Source organism: Hippopotamus amphibius, chromosome 1, assembly GCF_030028045.1.
Source record: "Hippopotamus amphibius kiboko isolate mHipAmp2 chromosome 1, mHipAmp2.hap2, whole genome shotgun sequence".
Lineage (NCBI taxonomy): Eukaryota > Metazoa > Chordata > Mammalia > Artiodactyla > Hippopotamidae > Hippopotamus > Hippopotamus amphibius.
Genome location: NC_080186.1, coordinates 231870829 through 231893754, shown reverse-complemented (window position 1 = coordinate 231893754; position 22926 = coordinate 231870829). Strand labels below are relative to the sequence as shown.

The 22926-nt window shown below is 39.6% G+C and overlaps 1 protein-coding gene and 1 pseudogene across 1 annotated transcript in view; both read right to left on the bottom strand.

Moving 5' to 3' along the window:
• Positions 1-10467, bottom strand: part of MIER3 (MIER family member 3) — an 86077-nt gene extending 75610 nt beyond the window's left edge. Inside the window, exon 1 of the mRNA XM_057743294.1 lies at positions 10402-10467. The gene's annotated coding sequence lies outside the window, so the exon portion shown is untranslated. The remainder of the gene's footprint in view (positions 1-10401) is intronic.
• Positions 10468-21627: 11160 nt separating this feature from the next.
• LOC130844315 (60S ribosomal protein L7-like) lies at positions 21628-22371 on the bottom strand (annotated as a pseudogene).
• Positions 22372-22926: the final 555 nt, after the last annotated feature.

The window sequence follows — 22926 nt, the reverse complement described above, 5'->3', positions numbered from 1 at the left end:
GTGAGACAATATCTCGTTGTGGTTCAATTCTTCACTTTCTCTATGTTACGTCCTCCCTGTTTGTTGGGGCAGATGGCTTCATGGTCTGACCATTTGATGGAAGTAGTATCTACTTTATCCCATGATATCAACTTCTTTATACTAAATGCCTCAAGAGTGGCTCTGGAAATGAGATGCATAAGGTGACTTGGCCCCAGGGATTTCCTAGGGCAAAAATACATTTGTTTAATGTGCTCAAGATATTTCACCTATTACATGAAGATTTGCGATAATGTATATATAATATACTACACAATTCTTGGACATAGTAAGCACTTATTATATACTACCAATTAGTATTTTGTAAGTCAGAGATGATGCAGTGATGTGCTTATTATTAATTCTTAGGCAGGGCCTCTGAAGGGCTCTCTCTGTTGCACCCAAGTGACTACAGATCCACTTGCATAGCCTTTCTTCTTTTTGACAATTCTTTTTTCATTTTATGGATTTTAACCCTGCATCTGTGTTCTTCTGTGTGGAACTAGAAAGAGTTGTCTCAATCCTGTTACCGCCTGCCATGCGAATTTGTTGGCTTTTCTGCTTCCCAACACCACTCTGCCCTGCCTCGGCGAGCACATCTCCAAGTAGGAAGGGGCAGCCACCACAGCTGCCCCTGATTCCAGCCATGCAAAGCTCTCATCTGTACCACTTTGCCAGGGCCACTGGGAACAGATACGTGTGCCAGGTGTGAGAGCTGCTGACAGTAGTCCCGGCCTCTAGGGGCACTCTGGTCTCTCTACTCACCAGAGCAGGAAGTGGTCAGATAGAGATCACAGGAGTGGGCTCTTCTGCACAAAACAAGTTCTTGATCCTAATGTAACTCGATAAGCTCCAGGCTGGTTTTATTTGCACAGTTCCTAGGGTTTATAGGAACCTGATATTCCTCTTCAGTGCTATCTCATTTGGATGGTAGACCAAGATCCATGAACTCTAATCTTAGGACAGTTTGGAGATGCCATATGGTTTTATAAATCTTTTCTAGAATCCTCCAATCTTTGTCCTCTGTTTGGGCCCGCAGCCCATCCTGTCTAGCCTTAAGGTGCACCATGTACCTCCTATGTAACAGCCCCATTCTCTGCAGGAGAAGGGTATTCTATTTGGTCTCTTGGCTCTTCAGTTTCATCTTCTGGATGTTATGTGGGCTTTTAGACACTTGAAATCCTGCCTTAAGTCATGATCTATTTCTCTTAATCCTGGGACTTCCCTGGTGGTCCAGTGGTTAAGAACCCGTCTTGCAATGCAGGGGATGCCAGTTTGATCCCTGGTCGAGGAACTAAGATCCCACATGCCACAGAGCAACAAAGCCCACAAGCCACAGCTACTGAGCCCATGCACCACAACTGGAGAGCCTACATGCCGCAACTACAGAGCCCACATGCTCTGGAGCCCTCACGCCACAACTAGAGAGAAGCGCATGCACCACAACAAAGAGCTGCAATGAAAGATCCTGCATGCTGCAACTAAGACCCAATGCAGCCAAATAAATAAATATTTTTCTTAATCCTGTTAGTTTTGTCTGACCTAAATCATTAGCTGGTTGTTAGAGCTGGTTCTGTCTGTCTAATTCAGTTCAGTGTCTCTCAAAGTGTGGTCTGGAGACTACAGATATCAAGGCCACTTTGTATGTTTGTTAAGAATGACCATGTCTCTCACCTAAAACACACACACACACACACACCCCCTAGATATTAGGTACAAAAATTTAGCAAATCAAATCCATCAATGTATTAAAAGAATAACATACCAAGACCAAGTGGAATTTATTCCAGGAGTGCAAGGTAGAGAGATTCAAAAAGGATTCAAAAATTCAAGTTTCAAAAATTCAAAGATTCAAGATTCAAAAATCAATCAATGTAATCCACCATATCAACCTGCTAAAGAAAAAACAATATGATTATGTCAACTGGCACAGAAAAAATTTTGATGAAATTCAACACTCATTCATGATAAAAAAAAAAAAAAACTCTCAGTTTACTAGGAATAAAGGGCCATTTCTCAACCTCATAAAAAAGCATTTACAAAAACACCTGTAGCTAAAATTACACTTCATAGTGAAAAGCGGAGTGCATTTACACTAAGATTGAGAACAAGGCAAAGATGTCTGCTCTTACTCCTCTTATTCAACGTAGTATCGGAAGTTTTAGCCAGCGCAGCAAGGCAAGGCAAGAAAATAAAAGGCATCCAAATTGGAAAGGAATAAATAAAACTATCTCCATTCACATGATTGTCTACATAGAAAATCCCAAGGAATTAAAAAAAAAATCTAGAATTAATATGTGAGGTCATGAAGATCTCAGGATAGAAGAAAATCATACAAAAATCAATAGTATTTCTATACACTAGCAATAAACACATGGACACTGAAATTTAAAATATAACATCATTTACAATTTTTCAAAAACCAATGAAATACTTCGATATAAATCTAACAAAACATGCACTGCACTCATATGCTGAAAACTACAAAATACTGATGAAAGAATTCAAAGAAGACCTAATTAATGGAGAGACATACTATATTCATGGGTTGGAAGACTAAACATATTAAATATGTCAACTGTCCCTAAATTGACACACACATTTAATGCAATTCCATTCAAGATCTCAGTAACATTTCTGTAAATATAAAAAAGATTATTCTAAAATTTATATGAATAGGAAAGGAACTAGTATAGCTAAAATGTTTTCTCAAAAGAATAGTGAGAGGAATCACTCCACCCAATTTGCAGACTTATTATATGACAACAGTAATCAAAACTGTGTGGTATTAGTAGAAGAACAGATGCAGAGATCAATGTGTGACCAGAACTGAGAATCCAGAAAGAGACCCACACAAATATGCTCAACAAATTTTTGACAATGGTACAAGAGCAATTCAATGAGGACAGCCTTTTCAACAAATAGTGCTGGAGCAACTGACGTCTGTAGATAAAGAAAATCAACTCAACTTCAACTTAACATAAAAAATTAATTCAAATTGAGTCACAGACTTAAATGTGAAATATAAAACCTTGAGAAAAAAAAAAGGAGACAATCTTCACAATCTAGGGCTGGGCAAAGAATTCTTAGACTTGACAGCAAAAACATAACCCATCAAAGGAAAAACTGATAAATTAAACCATCAAAATTAAAAACTTTTGCTCTCTGAAAGATCTTGTTAAGGTGATGAAAAGATAAGCAACAGCTCAGGAGAAAATGTTTGCAGACCTGATCAATGACAAGTATCTAGAATGTATAAAGAACTCTAAACACTCAACACTCAAAAAAAAAAAAAAAATCCAAACAATCCAATTAGAAATTGGGCAAAAGACATGAAGAGTCTTTTCACTGAGAAAGATACACAGGTGGCAAACACACACATGAAACAATGTTAGCCATTAGAGAAATCATTAGCCATTAGAGAAAAGCAAATTTAAAACACAATGAGAATACCAATATGCACGTACCAGTATGGCTAAAATCCAAAACAGTGACAACACCAAATGTTGTCAGGGATGGGGAGAAATCCAATCACTCATACATTGCTGGTGAGAATGTAAAATGATACAATCACTCTGGAAAATAGTTTGGCAGTTTCTTTAAAAATTAAACATGTGGGACTTCCCTGGTGGCGCAATGGTTACGAATCCGCCTGCTAATGCAGGGGACATGGGTTCCATGCATGGTCCAGGAAGACCCCACATGCTGCAGAGCAACTAAGCCTGTGAGCCACAACTACTGAGCCTGCGCTCCAGAGCCCACCAGCCACCACCACTGAAGCCAGTGCAACTACAGCCCATGCTCTGCAACAAGAGAAGCCACCACAATGAGAAGCCACCACAATGAGAAGCCTGCACACCACAACAAAGAGTAGCCCCCGCTGCCACAACTAGAGAAAGCCCATGCGAAGCAATGAAAACCCAATGCAGACAAAAATAAATAAATAAATAAATAAATAAATAAATAAATATTAAAATTTAAAAATGTTAAAAAAAAACTAAACAGGACTTCATAAGTGGTGCAGTGGTTGGGAATCCGCCTGCCAATGCAGGGGACACGGGTTCGAGCCCTGCTCTGGGAAGATTCCACATGCCATGGAGCTAAGCCCATGTGCTACAACTACTGAGCCTGTGTTCTAGAGCCCGTGAGCCACAACTATTGAGCCTGTGTGCTGCAACTATTGAAGCCCATGCACCTAGAGCCCGTGCTCCACAACAAGAGAAGCCACTACACTGAGGAGCCCATGCACCACAATGAAGAGTAGCCCCTACTTGCAGCAACTAGAGAAAGCCCGTGTGCAGCAACGAAGACCCAACACAGCCAATAAATAAATAAAATAAACAAATAAATTTATTTAAAAAAAAAAACTAAACATGCAACACCATACCACCCAGCAGTTGTACTCCTAGGTATTTATCCCAGAGAAATGAAAAATTACGTTCATGCAAAATTTATAAACAATTGTTTATAGTAGTTTTACTTATAATAACCCCAAACTGGAAAGAATTCAGATGTCCTATTAAGGGGGAATGAGTGAACAAACTGTGGTACATCATATCATATAATACTACTCAGCAACAAAAAGGAACAAAACTATTGATACATACAATTTGTTTATGCTGAGTGAAAAAAAGGCAATCCAAAGAATTTATGATTCCATCTACATAACGTTTATAGAATGTTAGAGAAATTGAAAACAGTGGTGACCAGGAGTTAAGGACCCAGGTAGGGGTGTAGAGAGTAAGTGTGACTACAAGAGGGTAACAGGAGAGATCTCTGTAGTGATGGAAATGTTTTGTTCTGTATCAATGTCTATATGCCGGTTGTGACATTATACTATAGTTTTGCAAGATGCTACTATTAGGGGTAACTGAGTAAAAGAAACATGTGATCTCCCTGTATTATTTCTCATACTTGCATGAGAATCTATAGTTACCTCAAAATTAAAAGTTTAATTTAATAAAGAAAAAGGTTAATATTGACATCATTTACCAATATTAATCATTAGTTGTTTTGGATTTACCTGTTATGCCTTATTAAAGTCATTTTTCTAATTTAAAAAAGTGACCAAGCCCCTCACCCCCAACACACACATACACACGTGCACACACGTTTACGCAGAATTAGGTACTATTAGTCTGCTGGTCTGGTACATGCTTAGCAATCCACATTACCAGCAGTCAGACAATTCTGATACAAACTAAACCACTGCTCTAGGTGAAATCTGGTATCTTTCCCCATTATTGTACATTAACGTTCCAATGTCAGGACCATGTGGTATCAGGGGTAGGACAGAGAAGTCCTTGAGCTTTGCTACACAAGTGTCTTCCAAGGAAATCTGGCTCCTGCGGTTTCACAGAACACACTTTCTGTTGCGACAGACCCTAACCTCTCATTTCAGGTGTGTAACACCATCTTTGCTCACTCCGCCAGGCTGTGCCTGGTGACCCATTTAGTTTACCCGAAGGAAAAAACATAACCTTCAGAGTCTTAGGGTCAAAATGAAGATCTTTTGAAAAGCACAAATGAGCTGATTTAAAAATACAATGTATATTCTTACTGTTCCTGATTCTGCAAATGGCAAATAAGGAGAAGAAAGTCCACTTTCAAAAAAGCCCTGGACCCCATGCACTCACAAGACACAATTTTGTCTTGGGGTAAAGGTCCACAGCTAAGCTAAGGGATACCATTCCCCCCTAAAATCTATTTAGGGAAAACAGGAACTTTAAAAAGACACAAGTTACCTTTGACACCAAATAGAAAGAATTAAAACCTGTAGTAGACAGCTGTTTGTTTCCCAAAAAGTCTGGGAAGCCTCACAGCTGAAACTCTGCTGAACCCTGAGGAATGAAATCTAGGAGAAGAAGTTGGAGACTAGAGAATCAAGACTAGAATCCCAAAGCATTAGAAGGCAGAGAGGAATTGCGATTGACTAAGCAAGTAATCCACACCAAACAAATCTACGTCAAGGTAGGGAAGCAATGCAACAGGGTTCAGGAAGGGGATGGGTATGCTTGGTGTAAATCTCACTTTCACGTGCTAGCATTTGAAGACCTTTTCCAGTATATTTCATGGCCAGGGATAGACTTTACAACCAAGCAGTTAGGCTTTCTCCCAGAGACAAAGGGATCGTCTGTATGTTTTCTTCTCTGTTAGAGGGGGACAGGGGAGGAATGAGCAGGGACTGAACATCCCTGAAAATTCCACTTGGCTTTTGTACTGGCCAGAGGAATTAGCTGCAAACAACAGACAGAGACTTAGGGGTAACTAAGCAGAATAGGAATTCATCATCTGGAAACCTGAAGAACACGGCCTAGAAAAGGAGTAGGAACCAAGGTGGGCCAAACAGGTGGGCTCACCACGACGATCACGGCCTCCTGGCTGGGGGCCACCGCTGCAGCTGCCACCACTGCTATAAACTGAACATTGCCAATGGCTCTGCTACCACTGGACCATGGGGGTCACCACTGTTGTCACCATCACTAGGGGAGCTGCCCATCCTGGGAATAGGATCCATCAGAATGAAAAATCAGGATTTCCAGGAGATTCTAATGAATCAGGACTTCCAAGGTGTGGCCTATAAATTTGTATTTTAAAATAAACTCCCTAAGGGACTTCCCTGGCAGGCCGGTGGTTAAGACGCCACTGCAGGGGGTGCAGGTTCAATCCCTAGTTCAGGGAACTAGGATTCCACATGGCCCACATCACAGCCAAAATATACATAAATACATAAATACACAAATAAATAAAATAAACTCCTCAAGAAAAGAATTTTAAAAAGAATAGATACATGTATAACTGAATCACCTTGCTGTATACCTGAAACTAACACAACATTGTTAATCAACTATACTCCAATATAAAATATAAATTAAAAAAAAACAGAAATAAAACCAAAGATAAATAAAAAATAAACTCTACAAGGTGATTTTAGAGATCAACCTGATTTGGAAAGCAATGACTTAAATGTAGAATATTAATCATGCTATTACCTTAATCAAAACCTTCCTGTTTGTTTTGTGTTCAGAATTATTCAATGGCTTATTATTACCAATGGGAAATTAAGTTCAGATTCATTACACTAGCATTCAATACCCTACATTTTCTGGCCCTATCCCATTTTTCCAAATGTATATCCTTCTCTCCCCTCTGTGCACCAACCCCACCCGTCCCAGTGAACAGCCTCAATCCTTCGGAGGCTGTGCTGAGGCTCCTCTTGTCTCCACTCCCATCTCTACCTGCTGGAATACTCTTCATTTCTCAGGTCACCTTTACCACAAGCTCTCCTTAATTACTTCTCAGCTATCACTGAACTCTCTTTAGTACTTTACTTCTCTTTTGACACATCATATTATGACGTATGCTATAGATTTTGTGCATATATAATTTATAGTAATAGATAAGAATCTTTGAATTACATATGTATATAGAATAGTACCTGACACATAGTAGATATTCAATAAATGTATGAACAAAAGCCATCTTGAGAATTTCTCCAGTCAGATTTATAAAGTACATTAACCCTGATAAATGTTTCCAATTAGGGGCAAAGCTGGCTACAAAGTCTGGCATTCTAAACAATAACCTGGGGGACTTCCCTGGTGGCGTGGTGGTTAAGAATCCACCTGCCGATGCAGGGGACACAGGTTCAATCCCTGGGCCGGAAAGATCCCACATGCTGAGGAGCAACTAAGCCCGTGTGCCACAACTACTGAGCCTGCGCTCTACAGCAGCCCTCAAGCTACAACTACTGTGCCCACAAGCTGCGACTACTGAAGCCCGCATACCTAGAGCCTGTGCTCTGCAACAAAAGAAGCCACCACACTGAGAAGCCTGCACATGGAAGGAAGAGTAGCCCCAGCTTGCCGCAACTAGAGAAAGCCCACACGCAGCAGTGAAAACCCAATGCAGCCAAAAAAAAATTAAAAATTAAAAAATTTTAAAAATTAAAAATAAATAAACAATAGCCTGTTTCTCAAATTTATAGATTGTGATTCTTTAAAAGGAATGGATGGTCACACTAAATCTTCTTAAATACAAACGTTATTTACCCTATCACAATGAATTGAATACCAAACTGTGTTAGATCACTCTCTTGACCTCAAACATTAAAATTAATAGTGTCTATCAACTCAGAACACATATTACTTACCTAAAGGTAATTTCTGTCAATGTGGCCTGGAAATAAATACTTCATCGTGAATATGTAGCAGTGAATTTTTTTTTAATTTATTTATTTTTGGCTGTGTTCGGTCTTTGCTGCTGCACGAGGGCTTTCTTTAGTTGTGGAGAGCGGGGGCTACTCTTTGTCGCAGTGCTCAGGCTCCTAATTGCGGTGGCTTCTCTTCCAGAGCACCGGCTCTAGGTGTGCAGGCTTCAGTAGTTGCAGCATGTGAGCTCAGTAGTTGTGGCTCACAGGCTTAGTTGCTCCGTGGCAGGTGCGATCTTCCTGGCCCAGGGATCAAACCTGTGTCCCCTGCATTGGCAGGTGGATTCTTAACCACTGCGCCACCAGGGAAGCCCATAGCAGTAAATTCTAGATAGAAAATTCCAAAACCCATATACCTCAGTCCTTATTTTTTTAAGAGGTTAACCACAAAGAAAAGGTTGACAATTTGCCACCAGGGTCAAAGTTTAACGGCCTGAAGTGATTCACTGGCACAATGGTGTGTGGTTAAAAAGGAAGAAAGAAAGAAAGTTTTGGATACCTTTTCTATGGTTACCTTGTGTCAGTGGTGTTTACTTTTATTTCTCTTTGTATCTTGGATGTTTTCACTACCTTGACTTGGAAGTTACAAAACCAGGCCAAACCAAATGAAAATAGAAAAACCAAATGAAATGGAACAAAACAAAAAGCTTAACTCCTTTGCTTTGACCAGACAGCTGATCAGAGCTGCATAAACAGAGGTGAAACTAGGGGTGGGAGGTGGGGAGTGAGCTTATTAATGGAACTGTTGGTGGTCAGTGAGTTTGGAGCTTCCATACAAAATTCAAATCTGGATTCAGGAAAGGATTGGGGGAAAAGACCCAACATAGGTTGATTTCATGACTCCACGTATTCAACAAATATTTACTCAGTGTCTGACGTTGTAGATCTTGACGTGAGTAAGACAGACATAGTCTATATCCTCATGGAATTTATTGTTACATGAAGAAGATAATTGACAAATGACTATACAAAGGACTATTCTGCTGTGGTGACAATTACTATGACAGAGATGTATACAGTGTAGTCTAAAATTGTATAACCGGAGTCCCAACCCCAACTCAAGCCTTGGGCTCCAGAGTTTTAGTATTTACCTCTACTATTTATCCCCAATTTGTTTAGCTCTTCTCTTTACCCATTATGTCAGTCTTGTCTACTCTAGCCCACCCTCTTCTCCAGAGTCCCAGCAAGGCATCAGACTAGAGTCACTTTCATGCATCCAGAATTTGGAAAAACTAATAGCCCTTTCCTGCATCGTATCCAGGGTAGCCTGGACAGAGCTAATTAGAAGAATGATGATCGTGGATGATCCCAGACAAGATTCTTTTGATTCCTATCATTCCACAAGTGAATCTGCATTGTCCACACAAGGTAGTGTGAGAAGCCTCTGTTACATGAGAGCAATCCATCGCCCATCCCTCCAAGAGCCCTCTCTGCTCCCCTAAGTGCAATGGGGGAGTCAGCACAGCGCCTCTGAGAGGACAGCTGAGTGGGATGCCAACAGCTAGAGTTTCTTTCTGCTGTGCCTTCAAGGGTTGGGAACATTACTGCCACTTAGGCATATATACTCAGGTCAGTGTCTATCATCTTGACTGGGAAGGGCAATGCCCACAAAATAGGAAAGTTCTTGATCTTCACATTACTTTTTCTCATTTTACTTTAGGTCACGAACAAGGAGACCTGACATGACCAAAGATTTTATGATCATGTATATCAATTTATGGAGAAACAATACTAGGGGTAGGGGGTTATTCATACGTTCAACATCTGTTCATCCCTTCTACACGCCTTGTCTGGATTCCATACTAAAGAGGACTCAAGATGAGAAATATATAGGTCCAATTTCTAGGGAATCGGTTGTATAGAACTGATATAATAGGATCACCCTTAAGCATTCATACTGCTGGCAAAAAAAAAAAAAAAAAGTCTAACAAAAAACTTTAATAGATGCTAAGCTTGAAAGCAAGTAAAGGAAATCCCCAGAGGCCCGAGAAACAAAACAGGAGTTGGAGCCAAACCTCTCAAGAGAAGATTAATAAATCAATGTAAGCCTCAGAGGCCAACACCTGGGGCACTGGTGGTTTCATGGGGATAAGAGGTGAGGACTTGGGCTTCCCACAAAAGCCATGGCTCACAAAGCTGCTCTGCCCACGAAAATGAAATGAAAAGACACTTACCACTGTCCAGGGAAGTGTCAATGAAGCTCTTTTTCCACCAAGGGAAAGTGGTATCCATCAGAAATCAGAACCCCAAATCTGTGCCACAGGTGTGGGAGGCAAATTCATACTACCCTGTGGAAGAGGAAACACCAAACCAAAAGATCAACTTAGAAATTTTCCAGAACCAATGAAACCTTTAGGGCTCTAGAAAAGGCACCATAAGTCTATCTCGAAGAGATGTCTCCCATGTCAAGGGTCCCCAAGGCCATGCCGAGTTTCAGTGATTTGCTAGGAGGACTCACAGAAATTCACAGATAGGATTTATTACCCTGAAAGGACACAAAGCATAATCAACAGAGAAAAAGCACATGGGTGAAGTTAGGAGGAAACTAGTTAAAAATTTCCAAGAGTCCCTTCCCAGTAGAGTCACACAGGACACACAATTCCCCCAGCAAGGATCTGTTAAAACACACGTGATATCTTGTCTACCAGGGAAGCTCATTAGAGACTCAGCGCCTAGGATGTTAACTGGGGTCTTGGTCAAGCAGGCATCCTCTAGCTAGCTCATACCCAAACGCTAGACCTCCAGGAGGAAAGTACGTGCTCATCATAAGCTACGTTGTGTGCGCAATTTAAGCAGAGGGAGCCACTTTGATCAGTTCTGAGAATAGTGGGACCACTCTTGAATTCTAAGTGTGTGGAACGGAACCACAAAAAGACCTTAAGCATTCTCACCACACACACAGAAAAGGTAACCACGTGATGGGATGGATGTGTCAAATAACTGGATTTGGGGACTCGTTTCACAATGTATACATATTTCAAAACATCACTTTGTATACCTTAAACATATTACAACTTTGTCAATTATACCTCAACAAAGCTAGTGGGGAAGCAAAAACAAACAAACAAACAAACAAAGCTGAAGTCTATTTCTGGTGCTTACAACCAAGAATCTTGAGTAATATAGGAACAATCTCAAAGAGACTTTTAAAAAACTACATAGGCTCCAAAGTCTTTTTTTTAAGAACTTTTATTGAGATACAATTGACATAAAATAAACTGCATATATTTAAAGTGTACAATTTGATATTTTTTTCTGATTAGTAATGTACATATGGCAATCTCAATCTCCCAATTCATCCCCCCAACCCCCTCTCCCCGCTTTTCCCACTTGGTGTCCATATGTTTGTTCTCTACATCTGTGTCTCTATTTCTGCCCTGCAAACCGGTTGATTTGTACCATTTTTCTATATTCCACAGAAAGGCTCCAAAATCTTGGGGCTACAGAGCCCATATATTTTTTTCAGGGTGGGGGAAACAGACATGGGGGGACCTTACTATATATAATGTGAAAAGTGCTGTAACAGACACACCTAGAAAGCATTCTGAGGACTCAATGAAGGAAACCTTTTCCTTCGTGGGTGGAGTGAGACAGGAAGCCAGGTCAGGCTTTATAAGGAAGTAACACGAACCTGAGTCTTTAAGGGTCCATAAGATTTCATCACACAAAGAGCTGAGAAAAAAGACTTGTATTGAAAGGGAAAGGCATGTCAAATGTAAAGGCAGGCAGGAAGAGAGCCTGATGATAAAGAAATTTAGGGTATGCGCACAATTAGATATAAGGCTGAGGAGAAAATATAGAGAGTGTCTGAAAAAGGATATGGGAAATTCAGGTGGATAAGCAGGTAGAACCAAATTCTATAAAACCTTAAAGTGACACTCCAAAATGTTTCAATATTAACCTTGTCTGATTTCTGTCAGTTTTAGAGATAAAGCATATTGGACCCTCAGCTACATGACCTGATGGGAGAAAAGCAGGACGGAGAATGGATTGGGGCTACAGGACAATAATCCAGCCCCAAGCCTAGCGGCTGAAAGCAGGACAAAAACTATGAGTTCTTCTACAGAACTTATGGTTACCAGGCGGAGATGGGGGAGGGGAGAGAGAAATTGGGAGATTGGGATTGACATACACACACTACTATATATAAAATAGATAGTTAATAAGGACCTACTGTATAGCACAGGGAACGCTACTCAATACTCTGTAATAACCTATATGGGAATAGAATCTAAAAAAGAGTGGATATATGCATAGGTATAACTGATTCACTTTGCCGTATAGCAGAAACTAACACAACATTGTAAATCAACTATACTCCAATAAAAATTTAAAAATAAAAAATAAATAAAAGGAGTTGGTTGAAACTCAGAAAAAATACAATACAATACAGAAGGCTTATTCAGACAAAGGAGGCTTATTCAGATAAAACGAAGAACACATGGGAAAAATAGAAAATAAATAGCAAGATAAATTTAAATCTAACTATATCAATAATCACAACTGTAGGGACTTCCTAGGTGGTACAGTGGTTAAGAATCCGCCTGCCAATGCAGGGGACATGGGTTCAAGCCCTGCCCTGGGAAGATTCCACATGCCGCGAAGCAACTAAGCCCGTGCGCCACAACTATTGAGCCTGTGCTCTAGAGCCCGTGAGCCACAACTATTGAGCCCGTGTGCCGCAACTATTGAGCCCGTGTGCCGCAACTACTGAAGCCCACGCCCCAAGAGTCCACGCTCTGAAACGAGATGCCACTACAATGAGGAGTCAGCACACCACAACGAGGAGTAGCCCCCGCTCACAGCAACTAGAGAAAGCCTGTGTGCAGCAATGAAAACCAATAAATAAAATAAATAAATAAATTTATTTAAAAAAAAAAAAAAAGGATGGCTCTATCCTTTAAAAAAATAATAATAATAATCACAACTGTAAATGGTGTAAACACCCTGATTAAAAGACAGAGATGGTAGAGTATCAATACTGGCTCATCAGTTTTGTAATGGACTGAATTTTGTCACCTCAAAATTTATATGTTGTGGCCCTAACCCCCAGTGTGACTATATCTGGAGATCTGGATCTTTAGGAGGTAATTAAGGTTAAATGAGGTCCAATCCGACAGAACTCTAGCCTGAAGAGAAAGAGGATCTTCTCATTCTCTCTCTTTCTTCCTCTCATTCCTGCTTTTGCTCTCTCTCGAGCCCTCTTGCTCCCTGTCTGATTGCACCCAGGAAAAGCCCTATAACAACACAGCAAAAAGGCAACATTTGCAAGCCAGGAAGAGTGCCCTCACCAGAGACTGAATAGACCCCCACCTTGACCTAGGACTTCTCAGCTTCCAGAACTATGAGAAATAAATTCCAGCTGTTTAAGCCACCCAGTCCAAGGTATATTGTTATGGCAGTGGGAGCAGAGTATGACAAATTGTAACAAATGTACTACATTAATGACAGAAGTTAATAACAGGGAAAGTGGGGGGAGGGGAGTGAAGGGGTATATAGGAACCCTCTGTACTTTCAGCTCAATCTGTCTGTAAATTCAAAACTGCTCAAAAAAGAAATTCTATTAGTTTTCTTAAGGCAGAAATCATCCAAATGATTATAAAAGCAAGATTCCCTATCTATGCCTATGAGAAATGCATATTAACTATAAAGACACAAAAGGTCAGAGGTAAAAGGACAGAAAAAGATACACCAAGCTAACAGTAATCAACAAAGCTGGAGAGCCCATATTAATATCAGACAAAGAAAGTTTCAGAGCAAAGAATCCTGCCCAGGACAAAAAAATTCAGTTCACAAATGATAAAGGGTTGATCTACCCACAAGGACATAACAATCTTAGACATTTATGCAACTAACAGCAGAGTTTCAAGTAAACATGAAGCAAAAACTGACAGAACGACACAGGGAATATAGTCAATAATATTACTGCATCATAACTTTGTATGGTGTGTAATCTATAAAAACATCAAATCACTATGTACCCTTGAAAGTAATATAATATTATTAGTCAACTATACTTCAATAAAAATAAATACAATAAGGAAAAAAAGTGATAGAACTACAAGAAACAGTAGACACTCCATAATCACAGTCAGGGATTTCAATAGCCCTTTCTCAATAATTAATAGGACAAATAAAGAAAAAGTCAGTAAGGCTATAGAAGATGTGAGCAAGGCTGTCAACCAACATGACCTAACAGATGTTTATAGAACCCCCACCTGAAAACAGTAGAAAACATAGTCTTTTCAAATGCATACGTGATATTTACCAAGATACATCATATTCTGGAGCATAAAATAAGTCTTTATATGTTTTAAATGACTCAAGTCATTAAAAAGTGTATTCTGTGACCACTGGAATTAAAATAAACATCAATAACAGAAACCTTATGTAATTAGAAACTGAATAACACACTTTTAAATAACTGATGGGACAAAAAATCAAAATGGAAATTAGAAAATATTTTGAACTGAGTGCAAAAACACATCACAGCAAGTTGTATGAGATGCCTTAGTGGTATGGTGAAAAATGGCCCCCAAATATATATATGTTCTAATCTCCAGAACCTGTAAATGTTACCTTATGTCACAGAAGGGACTTTGCAGATGTGATTAAGTTAAGAATCTTGAGATGGGCAGATTACCCTGAATTATTCCAGTGGGCCAATGTGATCACGGTAATTCTTTTAAGAGTAACCAAGGAGGACTCGGAGAGAAGAGGGTAACGTAATGACAGAAGCAGAGGTTGGGGTTGTACACTTTGAAGACAAAGGAAGGGGTCACAAGCCAAGGAATACAGGTGGCACCAGAACATGAACAAGGCAAGGAAACAGAGTATCTCTTCAGATTCCGGAAGGAATCGGCTCGGCCAACACCTTAACATTAGCTCAATAAATCTGAATTTGGACTTTTAACCTCCAAAATTTTAAAAGAACAATTTTGTGTTGTTTTAAGCCATTAAGTTTGTGGAAATTTGTTACAAAAGCAACAGAAACCTAACACAGCCCTTAAAACAGTACTTAGGAGGAAAGTTATGCTACTAAATGCCTCAGCTTCTGCTTTATGAAACTGGGGGTGGGGGGGGGGCTAAGGAATGAATGAAATCCACAGTAGCTGAAGACAGGAAATGATAAAAATCAAGAAAAATCAATGAAACACAAAACAAGAAAACAATAGAAAAAAATCAGTAAAACTAAAAGCTTGTTCTTTAAAATCCATGAAATTAATAAACCTCTAGCCAGATTGATCAGAAAAAAAAAAGACACAAATTACCAATATCAAGAATCAGAGACATGATATCACTAGAGTCTACAGATATTAAAAGAATAATAAGAAAATATAATGAATAATTTTGTGCCAATAAATTTAACAACTTAGAAAACAGAGAAATTCTACAAACTACCAAAGCTTATTCAAGGAGAAATAAATAACTTTTATAGCCCTATATCTGTTAAAGAAATTGAGTTTATAGTTAAGTACCCTCCCCAAAGAAAAGTCCAGGACCAGATATCTTTACCAAATTCTACCAAATATTTAAGGAATAACACTAATTCTACACAAACTTCTCCAGAAAATTGAAGAGTATAAACTACTTCTCAACTCATCTACGTGGCCAGCATAATCCTGATACCAAAACCAGAGAGATATTACAAGGAAAGAAAACTACAGACCCATATCCTTTATGAACATAGATGCAAAATTTTCAAATAAAATGTAAGTGTAAATTGTATTCAACTATATTTAAAAATGATAATACATCATAATTACATAGGGTTTATCCCAATGTATCCCCCATTACATGGGGCTCATCCCAAGAATGCAAAACTCGTCTAACATTCAAATATCAACCAACTTACTTCACCATACAGGATTTTTTTTCAGCTAAAAACTAAAATAACAACAACCCTGTATGATCATTTCAATAGATGCAGAAAAAGCATTTGACAAAATCCATCATCAATTCCTTAAAAAAAAAGGAAAAACTCTCAGCAAACTGGGAAGAGAACTTCTTCAATCTGATAAAGTGCCTTTACAAAAAAACCTATGGCTAACATCATATTTAGTAGTGAATATTGAATATTTACCCCCATAAATTCAGGAATAGACAAGGATATGCACTTTTGACATTTCTATTCAACATTATATCGGATCTAAGCAGTACAAAACAAGTTACAATAAAAAAACAGCTGCCAGATTAGAAAGAAGTAAAACTGTCTTTTTTTGTAGAAGACATGATTGTCTATATAGAAAATCAGATGGAATTTATTTAAAAGGTACTAGAATTAATAAATGAGTTTAGCACCCAGCAATTCCACTCCTGGGTATATATCTGAAAAAAACTAAAACAACTAAAGAAACTAAAACACTAATTCAAAAACATATACGTACCCCAATGTTCACAGCAGCATTATTTACAATTGCCAAAATATAGAAGCCACCTAACTGTCCATCAACAGATGAATGGATAAAGAAGATGTGGTGTGTATATATGTGTGTGTATATATACACACACACACTGTGGTATATACATACAATGGAATACTACTCAGCCGTAAGGAAGAACAACATTTGCCATTTCCAGCAATATGGATGGACTTGGAGGGCATTGTGCTAATTGAAATGTCAGACTGGGAAAGACAAATACTGTTTGATATCACTTATATGTGGAACCTAAAAAATACAACAAACTAGTGAATAAAACAAAAAAGAAGCTGACTCACAGATATAGCGAACAAACTAGTGGTTACCAGCGGGGCAGGGGGGCAATGTAGGGGTGGGGATGTGGGAGGCACAAACTACTGGGTGTAAGATGGGCTCAAGGATGTGCTGTACAACACAGAGAAAACAGCCAATATTTTGTAGTAACTATAAATGGAAAGTAACCTTTTAAAGTTGTATGAATTAATTAACTGAATGAGTTTAGCAAGTTGCAGGGCTCAAGGTCAATTACATAAAAACACTTGTATTTATATACATTAGCAATCAACAATTAGAAATTGAATTAAAATTTACATTTAAAATAGCATAAAAATATGAAATACTTGAGACATATCTGACCAAAAAGATGCAAGATATGTACAATGAAAACTATAAAACACTGCTGAGAAAAATTAAGGAAGACTTTAATAAATGGAAGAGATACGGTGCTCATGGAAAATTCAGTATTGTTAAAATGTCAATTCTCCTCAAATTGATCTATAGTTTCAACGCCACCGCAATCAAAACCCAGAAGGCTTTTTTTTTTTTGTAGAAACAGACAAGCCGATTTAAAATTCATATGGTGATGCAAAGGATCTAGAACAGCCAAAATGTCTTTGAAAAACAAAACTGGAGGACTAATGCTAAGTCATTTCAAGCCTTATCATAGAGCTACAGTAATCAAGAGTGTGGCATCAAGAAAGACAAATAGATCAATGAAATAGACTAAGGAGTCCACAAAGAGACCAACATATACATGAACAACTGCTTTTTACACAGATACAAAAGCAATGCAGTGAAGAAAGCCTTTTCCACAAATGATGCTGGAGCTATTGGGTATTCCTATACACAAAAATGAATTCTGATCCACGATTTGCATCATAAAAAAATTAACTCAAAATGGATCACAGTACCAACTGTAACTTAAAATTGTAACCTAAAACTATAAAATGTGTATTAAAAAACCTCCGCACTTTCCTCCAGCCTGGCACCACCCTCCAACCTTTTCTCACAAGCCTCGGAACCAACCGCTCAGGATCCTCAGCCTCCAGAACCAGCCCAGCCAACACCATTTTTTGAGCGTAGCTCCTTATTGCCTGTTAACCACGAGCTCCTAGATTCGTCAGAATTAATTCCACCCAGGTGGAGGCAGCCGTATACGGCTTCGTCAACTTGTATCCGCCGACACTTACCTCTCTTTGGGCTTCTATTTCCACCTGGAGGATGTGACTCTGGAGGGCATGGGCCCCTCCTTCCGCAAGTCAGCAGAGAAGCCCGAGGTTGCCTAGCATTTCTCGAAAATGCAAAACCAGCAAGGTAGGCACGCCCTCTTCCGCGACGTGCAGAAGCCCTCCCAAGATGAGCGGGGTAAACCCCAGGACGCCAGGGAAGCCGCCCTTCTCAAGGAGAGGCACTGGAACAAGGCCCTTTTGGCTCTGCACGCCCTGCGTTCTGCCCAGGCAGACCCCACCTCTGTGATGTCCTGGTTCTGCCCAGGCGGACCCCACCTCTGTGACCTCCTGGAAAGCCACGTCCTAGAAGAGCAGGTGAAACTCATCAAGAAGATGGGCGACCACCTGACTAACCTCAAAGGCTGGCTGGCCTCCAGGTTGGGCTGGGCGAGTTTCTTCTCAAGGCTCACCCTCAAGCAGACTCAGAGCCTCTGGAGCCCAGCAGCCTTTGAGGAGCCCCTCTGGTGTCAGCGCTTCTGCCTGCAGCCTTTCTCTGCAACCACTAGGCACCATGTTAACCACCCTGGGGCCTTCTCCCAAGCTTTGGACCAACGGGGAACAATAAAGCTTTTTCCGGGGTCGAGGGAGGGGGGTGTTCCCAAGTCATTACAATCTCAAGTTAGACAAAACTTTCTTAGATCTAAAGCCAACAATTATACACTGGACTAAATCACAACTTAAAACTTCTCTTTGAAATACGCTGTTAAGAAAATAGAAAAGGCACAGACTAGGAAAAAATGTTTGTGAATTGTATTTCTGATAAAGATCTTGGATTCAGAATGTATAAAGAATTCTCAAAACCCAATAATTAAAGGCAGGGACTTAAAAAGATATACATTTGTGTTCATATAGCCCATTATTCACAGTAAGCTAAAAAGTGCAAGCAACCCAAATGTCCATCAACAAAAGAATGGAAAAACAAAATGCGGTGTATACACACAAAGAAATATTACTCAGCCTTAAAAAGAAAGGAAATCCTCGGGGCTTCCTAGGTGGTGCAGTGGTTGAGAATCTGCCTGCCAATGCAGGGGACACAGGTTCGATCCCTGCTCCAGGAAGATCCCACAAGAAAAAAAAAAAAAAAGAAAGGAAATCCTGACACATGCTACAATATTGATGAATCTTGAGGAAATTATGCTAAGTGATATAAGCCAGTCACAAAACAACGAATGCCATATGATTCCATTCATATGAGATACCTAAGAGCTGTCAAACTCATAGAGATAGGAAGTAGAATGGTGGTTGCCAGAGCTGCGGTTGGGGAGCACTGGGCAGTTACTGTTGAATAGGTACAGAGTTACAGTTTTTCAAAATGAAAGAGTTCTGGAGATGGATGGTATTGATAGCACAACAATGTGAAAATACTTCATGCCATTGAACTGTACACAAAAAAAATGGTGATGACGATAAATTTTATGTTAGGTGTATTTTACCACAATTTAAAGAAAATAAATAGAAAACTCAGTTTTTTAAATTGGGCAAAGTATTTGAACAGATACTCCCCAGAGAAGATATACAGATGGGAAATAAGCCCATGAAAAGATGCTCAACGCTGTCAGTCACTGGGAAAATACAAATTAAAAGATCACTACATACCTATTAGATTGGCAAAAGTTAAAAATACTGACCATACTAAGTTCTGGCAAGGATATGAAAGAACTGAACTTTCCACATAGGAGTGTAAAATGGTATAACCGCTTTGGAAAACAGTTGGGTGGTTTCTAAAAGGTGAAACATACACTTACCATATGTGATCCAGCCTTTCGACTCCTAAGTATTTACCCAAGAGAAACCAAAACATATGTCCATACAAAGACTTTTTAAAAAATAGTTACAGCAGTCTTACTTGTAACAGCTAAAAATCCTGGAAACAACCCAAATGTCCATCAACAGGTGAACGGATAAGCAAATGGTGGCATATCTATATGACAGATGGCTCCTTTTTTTTAAAACTCCTTTTTATTAACAAAAGGAATGTGGATGAATCTCAAAATAATTATGTTGAGTGAAAGGAGTCAGACGAAACAGTACATACTGATGATTCCATGTATATAACATTCCAGAAAACATGCACTAGTCTATAGTGAAAGACAGCAGATCGGTGGTTGCCTGAGTGTGGGGAGGAAGGAGGAGGACGAAAAGGGAGGGAGAGATTACAAGGGGTGCAAGCAAACCTTTGGTGGTGTTGGATGTGTTTCACCACTATCTTGGTGGTGATGATGGTTTCCTGGCTGTGTGCACATGTCAAAACTTATCAAATTGTATTCTTTAAATATGTACAGCTTATTGTATGTCAATTTTACTTCAATAAAGCTGTTAACAAAATAAATAAAGGAGCTTTACAAGCTCAGACTTGATCTGCCTCAGTCAATTCCATCTGTTGGTGGAAACAGAGATTGAGAATAATCACAATTTGGAATTTTCACTTTGGGAAATAACCAAGGAAGACCACCTGGGATGAGAAAAAAAAAATTGCTGAGCCACATGGAGAGTTTTGAAGAGGTCGAAAAGTGTTCATTTTCTCTGCATTTAATCAACATAGAAAGCCTCTGAGTCACATGATATTGGAGTCAGGAGGAATCTTAGAGAGATGAAACATAGTCCAATTTCTTTATTTTACAGATGAGGAAATAAATCCAAGAGAAATAAAGGGACTTGCCTTAGGTCACAGAGCTGGCAGAGGTAAGAATAAAATGTGAGTCCTTGGAAGCTTACTCTAATGCTGTTTATTTTTCTGTATCTAGCTGACCTAAACCCTTGGGTAATTGTTAATCTAGTCTTGTCTATGAACATATGGAATAAGACAATACCTATGAGATGCTGAGTTCACAGCAGGAAGAAGCAGCACTACCTTTACCTTCGTATTTTCAGTCCCCAAACCCTCTTAGACAGACAACACTCCTTGTAGGGCAGTAATGCTCTCCTGGCTACCCATGGAGTCTAGGCAACTTTGAAACCATTACTTCTGATGTGAACTCCTTACAGGTACAGTCAGATCTGCTATAACACTTGTCTTGGAAACACAAATTTGTTCCAGGGCAATTGAATTTTAGGAAACAACATATGAGTATAATGCAAATTTGCCTTAGCCTACGTGAGATCTTATGAGCAAGAGACACTAGGTGAAAGCAGAAAACCATCCAGCTGAACTGAGGTGCCTGGGAATACACAAAATGCACACACACGCTTGTCCTCTGATAGCTACCAGCTACCTCAGCTTATTGTGTGCCTTGTTGAGTCGTGCCCATCTACGTCTGGTGTTACAATTTTTCCTCTGATTTTAGATAACTTACCTTCCTACCACTGGTCAATGAATTACAAGCTGCAATCCTTCCAATGCCTACTTCCTCAAACAAATTTCAAATCTTTTTTAAGGTAAAGTGATGTATACCTTGTATTATTTATGAATTTCCTTTTTTTTTTTAACTTGAAAGCAGTCATGCTTTATTAACTGATCAGATTATAAAAATAATCATGGAGGCACCATGTCCATCCTTCTAAGAAGCCTGTTAATCTGGTCTCCCCTGTTGCCAGCATCTCTGCCACCTACACAATGCACGGGCTTTCTCTTCACTCCATCTTATGAAGAAGATAATTTGAAAGACCACAAGAAGATGTTTGCATTTTCCAACAGTGTGGGTCTCATGAATCAGATCCTCCACGTAGATGATGCCCTATTTACCAAGAGATCAAGCAGCTGAAGTGTTACCTGTCGGGACAATTAGCTTCTTGTTGATCTTGCTATAACCACGCTTGTACATCAGTTCTTTTACCGATTTCTGTTTCAGGTATCCCATACGGTATATGGCTCCACAATCCTCAGCATGTTAACTGAGCCTTGTTGAGCTTAACAAGGTGCCACTGAGGAGCTTAAAAAGGTAAAGAAGATGCAACACCTTTCCGATCTTTGGACTCACACCGCTGATACCCTGATCCTGAAGACAAATGCTCATTTGGGTTCTAGAGTTACACAGAAGTTGCCCGCTTTTCTTGCCATCTTTGCCAGTCAAATCTCACTTCTGTACATGTGCCTATTTTCCTTATTATGATGCTTAGCTTTTTCATAGATGAGCTTCCTCCTTGCCTTTTGAAGCACCTTTTGAGCAAACTTCTTTCTCAGATGCATGATCTTCAGCTCCACAAAATTCCTTTGCTTTTTCTTCATGGTACCTGGCAGAGCAGAAACCTTTTTTCCCTTCTCTTCTACACTTGCCATGATTCCAGCCAGAAAAGAGGCTACTTATAAATTTCTTAACGATTTAACATGTGTAAAACTGTGCTACCATTTTCTACCATTTTTATTAGGTTCTTCTATCTTTTTTTCCTTCAGTGTGTCACTGGTGAAGTTTTGGAGTGTTGTCTCCCTAAGCTCCTATTTTTTGATAAGCGCTGTGGGTTTTATTGCACTATTGTGCATAGCATGGTGATTTTTGTGAAGGCATTTGTCACATGATAGCAGAACTGAATTAAGAGTGTGGGGTAGGGACTTCCCTGGTGGCACAGTGGTTAAGAACCTGCCTGCTGATGCAGGGGACACAGGTTCGATCCCTGGTCCGGGAAGATCCCACATGCCACAGAGCAACTAAGCCCGTGCGCCACAACTACTGAGGCTGTGCTCTAGACCCCAAGCACCTAGAGCCCATGCTCTGCAACAAGAGAAGCCACCACAATGAGAAGCCCATGCACCACAAGGAAGAGTAGTCCCCTCTCTCCACAACTAGAGAAAGCCCACACAGAGCAACGAAGACCCAATATAGCCAAAAAAAAAAAA